This window comes from Panthera leo, chromosome A1, assembly GCF_018350215.1.
Source record: "Panthera leo isolate Ple1 chromosome A1, P.leo_Ple1_pat1.1, whole genome shotgun sequence".
Taxonomy (NCBI): domain Eukaryota; kingdom Metazoa; phylum Chordata; class Mammalia; order Carnivora; family Felidae; genus Panthera; species Panthera leo.
In genome coordinates this window covers 56,032,147-56,039,915 of record NC_056679.1, presented here as the reverse complement: position 1 = coordinate 56,039,915, position 7,769 = coordinate 56,032,147, and the positions used below count along the sequence as shown (strand labels likewise).

The 7,769-nt window shown below is 40.6% G+C and overlaps 1 pseudogene; it reads right to left on the bottom strand.

Moving 5' to 3' along the window:
- Positions 1-3,955: 3,955 nt before the first annotated feature.
- LOC122229386 lies at positions 3,956-6,003 on the bottom strand (annotated as a pseudogene).
- Between the last annotated feature and the right edge of the window lie 1,766 nt (positions 6,004-7,769).

Below are 7,769 nucleotides of genomic sequence, written 5' to 3'. Positions count from 1 at the left end.
ATCATTCAAAAATTAAGTTAGGGTGCCTGGGTGGCTGAGTCAGTTAAGCATCCAACTCTTGATGTCAGCTGAGGTCATAATCTCAAAGTTAGTGAGTTTGAGCCCCGTATCTAGCTGCGTGGTACGGAGTCTTCTTGGTATTCTGTCTCTCCTTCTCTCTGCCCCTCCACAGCTTATGCATGCACTCTGTATCTCTCAAAATAAATAAATAAACTTAAAAACAAAGAGAGACTAAACAATTAAGTTAAAATGTCTCAGTTTATTACATGAGTCCTGAGGAGTCTGACTCCAGCCTCATTCTCCAACCTGGTCTCTCTGCTACATGACCTCACACTTCCTTTATTGCCATAGTTCTCCACAGAAATAGAATGAATAGAATGTGTATACTTCAATAGGAAGTGTGTTTGTTCACCTTACTTGTAGTTATTACATATATATTATATACATATTATATATGTGTATACACATATATATGTGTGTATATATGTATACATATAATATATACATAGTGAAAGAGAAAGAAAAAGAGAGAGATTTAAAGAGATTTATTATAAGGGACTGGCTCACATGATTATGTGATTATGACTGGGAACCCCAGGATAATAGATGTGTAACACTAGTCTGAATCTGAATGTCTGAGAAGAATAGAGTTGATGATATAAGTTCCAGTCCGAAAGCTAGCAGGCTCAAGACACAAGGAAAAAGAATGTTTAAGTAGAAGTTTGAAAGCTGGTGCAATGTCCCAGCCTAAGCAATAAGGCAGAAATTTCCCCTTACTTAGCCTTTTTGTTCTATTCAGGTCATCAATTGATTGTATGAGGCTCACTCACATCAGGGAGGACAATTGACTTTACTGGATCTACTGATTCAGATGTTAACCAGAAACACCCTCACACAAAGTTAACCATCACACCTGCTCTCCCTCTATTGATGAGTGCATGAACATGCTCTCACTTCCTGCATTTGTCACATTTTTCATTGTCTGCTAGGACTTTGCACAAGTTTCTCCCTTTCAGTCAAATGACTTTCCTTTTCCTACATGACTGATATTACCCTATGCGTCCTTAAAATCTATTTTACAGCCAGATTATAGTGAAGACTCCATGAACCAACCTAGGCAAAATTAATTTCCTGATGCTCTGTTTCAGGAAAGAACCTTGTTTGCTCCTCTTTTAGCTACATGAAATATGGCTATCTGGGCAAGCCTAGTTCTCTGTCTTCCTCAGTTTTCTATGAGCTAATTACTCCAAGGCAGTAGCTGTCAAACAAAGATGTTATCCACCCCACCATCAGGGGATATTTGTTAACATGTGCAGATATTTTTGGTTGGCATAACTGGAGGAGGGAATGCTAATGCAATGTAATGTGTAGGGGTCAGAGGCTAACCAAGCAATTGTGCACAAGATACCCTTCTGCAACAAAGAGTGACCTACCTAAGGTCTCCTTGGCACTGTTTGACACTTTCGGCAGAATAAATCTTTGTTGAAGGGAGTCAGCTGTACTGTACAGTGCAGGAGGATTAGCAGGATCTCTGGCTTCTATTCACCTGATGCAGGAACAGCTCCTCCTCCAGTCATGAAAACAAAACCTTCTCCAGACATTGAAAATGTCCCATGTTGCAAAATTTCTCTATGGATATTGAGAAATTTTTAAAAAATATACGAAAAAAAACGAAACTTGTGGAAACAGAGATTAGAATGGTGATTATCAGGGCCTGGAAGGGATGAGGGATGGGCGGTTTAGGTGTGGGTGGGTGTGTATGTGGGGAGGTGATGACGAGATACTGGTAGAAGGATATAAATTTCCAGTTGTTAAGTTCTGGGGATCTAATACACAGCATTGTGATGTAGATAACAATACCATATGATATACTTGAAAGTTGCTAAGAGAGTAGATCTTAAATGCTTTCAGACAAGAAAAGAAATGGAAATTATGTGAAGTGATGGAGGTGTTAACTCACACTATGGTAGTAATCGTATTTTAATATATAAGTGTATCCAGCATGTTGTACACCTTAAAGTTACACAATGCCATATGTCAATTATATCTCAGTAAAGGTGGTGAAGAAGAAAAAAACACATATTATGCATAATAGCACCTGATTAGCCAAGATAGTGAAGGCTTAAGAAAATGAATTCTGGAATCATAGAGTCCTGGTCTTGAATCCTCTCTGAATTTAGTGCAAGGAACAATGAGACATATTTAATTTCCTCAAACTCTGTTTTCATCTGTGACCTAATGGTCTAAGAGTACTAAATGACCCCCACAGTAATTGGGATAATTAAATGAGTGAATATGTAGTGTCTGGTAAATGGTATGTGCTCAGTACATGCAGCTACCGTGACTGGCTAAGAGAATGCCACCATAAAGGCAGGTGTATTTACCTGAAAAATACCCTTAGTTGCATCGTTTCAGAATATCTATAAAACGTAAAATTTGCACCAAATATCTTAGCACAGAAGTACTGTGCTGGATTACATTTAAATGTTTCATGTGCAAGCTTTGTTCCCTTGAATACAGGGATTACATTTTTGCTATCTCCCATAGTGTAGGCTATAATAAATATTTGGTGACTTGAAACAAGAAAAAAATATCAACATTTATAAAATTGAGTGTGGCTGTTATACCTCTAAATAAGTCTTATTTGTCTGTCTCACCCTATTACTGTTATGAGTAATTTTCTTTTTATCAGTATTAAGTGCATACAGAGGCAGCATATAAAATATCAATTTATAGGGTCATGGCACACTGCTACAATACCATGATGTAATGCAATGAAAGATGAAATTTGGGACATAGATGTCTGTAGGAGGTCCAAAAGTTATGGAAAGATGATTCAAATTGCACAGACCACAATCACAGGATTAAGGGAAAGCAATTGTCACTTGTACTATGTGCTTATAACAAGAGTCAGAATGTGCCAGATGCACAGCTTGTCTGCAGCTGTTGTCATTTGAATCTTTTGTACAACATCCATTTCTCTCCCAACTGTGTGGGATTTATAAGAGCAGAGAGTTGATCAGAATCACTTTTTTTTTTTTTTGGTACTGAATTCTTGTGTAATAGCTCTTAGATTTAAACCATGCAGAAGAAAACATAACCCAGAAATAATTCCACACATACTGCTGAAGCTATCACAGATGCCTATGTTGGATTTCATTGGATACAACTTTAAAGTGCTGATTAGGTCAGGCTGTGAGCTTTGCCAACTACAACTGGAAACTCATAAATTGGTAAAATGCCACCTTTGCGATAAGTGTATATTTTAAATGCAGTCTTTGTACGAATATTAGCAGATCAATCTCTAATATCAAATACATATTTTCCACTATACTTTAGATTTGCAACATGCTTCTACTGCACAATATTAGGGAGATGATATGATTGAAAAGCATATGAATGCACCACATACATAACATATTTTAAGACCAAAGGCTGTAAAAATGACCATGGTATATTTGTTACTCTCATATTTGTAGACACGTATCATCTTTGTTATATTAAAGACTAAAAAATTACTTTAAATTTCCACACTAAAATCATGTCTCACACAAATCAGCAACTCATCTATTTCACTTTATTTTTTTTTCCATGCCCAGGCAAACACCTCAAAAGAATACTATAAACATTAACTTGTGGTTTGATCAACCTTGATGAACACTTTGTCTAACTAAACCCAATTCTAAATTTTTGTTCAGATTAAATTTAGTACATCTTTTTTTCATATTCTGTGAGGTTTTTATTTCAATCAGGAAGTAATCAAATCTATATACAGTCTAAAAACAGTAAAAGAACCCTCAGTCCATCTGAGGTAGGGACAGAGGTGGGGCAAGGAGAGCATCCAACTTGGCACCTGGAGAGAGGGATTGGGCATTGTTTTGTCAGCATTGAGGGCAGGACCAAGCAGAAGGAAGCTTGCTGAGTGTAGAGCAGGGAGGGCACTACTGGGCAGGCTGAGCCTGTCCACCTATCCCCACAAAGCTGGCAGAGATGCTGAGACTACCCATGTGGCCAGCCTGCCTCAGAAGAAGCCAACACTCAGTCTGGATTTCCTGTCAGCAAGCAAGCCAAATCTTCACAGTGCAGCCCACAGTCCCTGAGAAGAGTCAGCCCTAGGACAAAACCATCACAGTCATGTTGCACCCTGGAGACACAGCAGGAATTATGTACAGATCATGCTGCTTTTACTTCAGACCCTGAGGGACTGGTTATAGCAGGGGCTTAAGACTTGGGTCTGGTAGGGCTTCAAGGGCGTACACAGTGCCTGTGGACTGTCAGGGTCCACACCTGCTCCTTAGGTCCATGCCCCCTCCCCACATGAATAAGTTCTATGTGCCATGGACAATGTAGTGTTTTATCACATGTATAGATGTTGTTGCCAAATGTCTGTAGGCTATGGATACAGTTGAGGGTCTAGATGTTCCAGATTTTCATTGGTAGGAGCCACTATACAGGTGCCTCTGGGTGACTATCAGGGCCCACACCCAATGGCTGAGGGCCATGAGCTTCTTCAACTTCAGCTGGGTGCCCAAGATGTTGCAGACCTTGATGGCCTTCAGGGAGCCTCTGAAGAGCATGCCATGTTAAGAAAACCAGCATTCACACTGCTGTCATGCCATCTTCTACAAGATGTTTCACAAGATTGTGGCACAGTCTTCTGTGTTGCTATAGAGCTTGCACCCCAGGATGTGGAATGCCAGCACAATGCCATTACGGTCCTCCAGTGTCTTCTGGCACTTATAGGTGATACATGTGTCCCACATATTGATGTTCCTGTTGGAGAAGGCACTGAAGAGCAGGTAACTTGTGGAATGGAAGCAAAGACACCAGACAGGGCCCAGGAAGAGTCCTTTGAATGGAAGATCTGCTGAAGATCATGGGATCCTTAGGATTCCCATGTTCAGACGTGCACTGATGCAAGACAGCTGGTCATTCAACGTGGTCACACCCCTATGAAACTCCATGACACCCTTGCTGAACTTGCTCTGGATTTCATTTAAGACATCACACTTGATCTTGATGCTCTTCACCAGCTTCTCCTGCAGCTTGCCAAGCACAGAGCACAGGAAAGCATCTCCTGGATCTTCCACACTAGTACCATGTGCATTTCTGGAAGTGGTATTTTGTCAGCTGCAAGAATTCTTTCAAGCCCTGGAAGCAACAAGTTTCCAGGTATATACCATATGTGTCCTGGGCCTTGGCGAACCATGTACCTGTTCTTGGGGTGGGGCACTTATGCTCACACACCTTGAGGTGGGCCTCCAGGTTCATCTTAAGTAAAGGCGGGCAGCTGGGGTTTTTGAGGCACTGCACAGGTCTGTAGGCAAGGTTGCCCTTGTGGTCCTTCCAGGCACTGAGCTTAATGGATGAAGAGCTCCTTGATCTGCTCTGCCATAACAATGTTCACCACCACCATCAGCTTGGTATTGATCAGGGGACACTTCTGTGCCTGCATGGCTCATCTTTTCTTTCTTTCTTTTTTTTTTTTTTTGTAATTTTGTTTTATTTTTATAATTCCTTAAAACTGTAAGTATTAACTTCTAATTCATCTTAGGTTTAAACAACTGCATGGCTCACCTTTGACAGAACATGTGCCCACATGTGATGTCACAGGGTCCTAGAACACATTGCAGTACAGCTGGTGCAGGGCTTCTTTGGGGGCTGCTCTGCAAACAGCAGTGGCCCCTGCACATCCTTTGCGTCAGACAGTGAGAAAGTGGAGAGTGGGGTCATGCTGGACTCACAGTGCAGGGAGGTGACCAAACGGCAGTGTCCGAGTGGCAGAGGTACTGATAGGGGGCATGATGTCCTCCTCATCCATGGAGAATAGGCAAGCATGCTTTTGCACACATGGGTCCCATCAGCTTTCCTGATGGTGCTGACAACCAAAAAGGCAGCTTGAAGGTTATTTCCGTTCCGGTCCTGGTGGCAATGTCTGGGGTTGGAAAGGTTGGCAAGTCCCTCAGAGAAGCAGTTGCAGCGGGTGCCCTTGCCTGGGCTCATGCTCTAGAGAGGCATCTAGAGTGCTCAGGTGATATTCCTCACCCACAGCTGCCCCAGGGATTTGACAACACATTCTGCCTTCTTGTGCCCCCTGGCCACTGGCCAGAAAAGGGCTTAAGTTTACCTCTAAGGATAGTTTAAGTCTCCACACTTGTGTTTTCCTCCATATTCTTATATACTGTTAAATTCCTGTTTCCTTTGATAATTACCTGTTACAGGCATATTCCAAAAAAAAAAAACAAAAAAACAAAAAAACAAAAAGCCTGTGTATTGCTATTTGATTCCTGTTGCTAGAATTGCTCAGTTTACAAGAATTAACTAATTATTTCTCGTCTCTGGTGCAAAACACTTAGACCTAAAGTCACATTGTGCCCTTGGATTTTTAGAGTAACTCCAATAATACAGTAAGATATCTATAATTAATTATATCCAGGTAGCCCTTCCCTTCTTGCTGAGATTCCATATGAAGTGAAGGTGAGTGTGTTGGTAGTGGGTACAGAGAAGGAAGTCTTGGGAATAGTCATGGTTTCACAAATAATCTTTGTTCTCTGCTGCATAAGAGCTAGCTTTTAATTTGAAATATGATAGGCAACATAAAGTGTACATTTCCTTTTTAAATTTTTTTTAACGTTTATTTATTTTTGAGAGAAATAGAGCATGAGTGGGGGAGGGGCAGAGAGAGAGGGAGTCACAGAATCTGAAGCAGGCTCCAGGCTCAGAGCTGTCAGCACAGAGCCTGATGCAGGGCTCAAACTCACGAACTGGGAGATCATGACCTGAGATGAAGTTGGATGCTCAACCGACTGAGGCACCCAGGTGCCCTTAAAGTGTACATTTTCAATTCCAATCACTTTCCTAAGTTACTCAAATGATTTGACTTTTGAAGATCACTGTCCCACTATATACTCGTCCAACAAAAAAGCCAATAATTTTCTTAATTCCACGCACTATTCTATAACAAAGAAATTATATGAAACACTCAACATAGATTTTACTCTACAAAATGTAAAAACACAGTATCTATCATATATCCCATCGTGTATGCTTTTTACTGCATTTGGCAGCTTAATGGATCTCTATGTAACTTTGAGGTTTTTGTCTTTACCATGCAAGATACCAGCAGAGATAGTGTTTGCTTGCTCTAAGTCCCACTCCAAGTTCTAGAGAATCTCATGGCTTCAGCAGTGGGCATACATCAATTCCATTCTGATTCACTGTGTTTGTGGGAACCAGGGACAGGTTATATAATCACAATTGGTATAAGTGTCTGTGGATGGCAGCATTTTTCACAGTAAAGAGGGACATTGGCAACCGTCCCGAAAGTCAAGAATATCTAATGAAAAAGAGTATGTACTTTTCATTAAAGAACAATAGTATATGTTATTTTCTTTGGTGGCACATTGGAATGTATTTGATTGATAAATGTAAGGGTGTTTTGTGATAAAAGATTACACAGTATAAAATTTGATAGGACTGTTGAGAAATGAGCACTGATTGTGTTGATGATTGCCAGCAGTAACTCATGTTAGAAAGTAGTACCTGAGTTCACAGACAAGGAGGTTGGTGGTTCCAAGGAAAAACAGAAGTGGTCAATTATTTTCTGTGTACTCATCCAATCAGGTTGATTCCAAGAAGAGTAAATTTGTTGCTCATATTCATAATTGCTGACCTTTTGAGTGAAAATAACTTTTTAATAATGCCCTGTTACAGGGGCACCTGAGCGGCTCAGTTGGTTGAACATCCAACTTCTGCTTAGGTCATGATCT